Source organism: Triticum dicoccoides, chromosome 5B (genome assembly GCF_002162155.2).
Source record: "Triticum dicoccoides isolate Atlit2015 ecotype Zavitan chromosome 5B, WEW_v2.0, whole genome shotgun sequence".
NCBI lineage: Eukaryota > Viridiplantae > Streptophyta > Magnoliopsida > Poales > Poaceae > Triticum > Triticum dicoccoides.
The window spans coordinates 318166243-318166769 of NC_041389.1; the positions used below are offsets into that span (position 1 = coordinate 318166243).

Below are 527 nucleotides of genomic sequence, written 5' to 3' on the forward strand. Positions count from 1 at the left end.
CAAAAATAAGCAAATCTGATTATAGTCGTATAAACTGTCGATTCAACATACATGCATTTTTAAATGAACAAAAAACAGTTTTTCAGTTACACAAAATTTACTTACAAACCAGCCCACTCCAACAGCATTGGTATGCTCCCTATCAAAAGAATAACCACTTATTATAGTTGTAAGCCCTCCAGATTTATCTTGGGTACCATATACTTCTGGGTCATAGACATTTATTGATACGGTAGTTCCATAGATGTCTTGGCCTCTGCTAAGACCTGCCAACTGAACATTTCTATTATAAAGTTAGACCAAAATAATGGTAGCAAACTTGCAGTTGCAGACACATGCATGGGTGAGTGAGGTAAATTTATATTCCCTCCATCCTGAATTACTTGTCGCAAAAATGAATGTATCTAAACGTATTTTTAGTTATAGATACATCGATTTCTATCCATTTTTGCGACAAGTAATTCGGGACGGAGGAAGTATCATGTAAAAAAAATGACGAAAAGGGACTTCATATCGATCAGAGTTGA

At 35.1% G+C, this 527-nt stretch overlaps 1 protein-coding gene across 1 annotated transcript in view; it reads right to left on the reverse strand.

Moving 5' to 3' along the window:
- Positions 1 to 527, reverse strand: part of LOC119309458 — an 8164-nt gene that overhangs the window by 2176 nt on the left and 5461 nt on the right. The gene's annotated exons all lie outside the window — the stretch shown is intronic.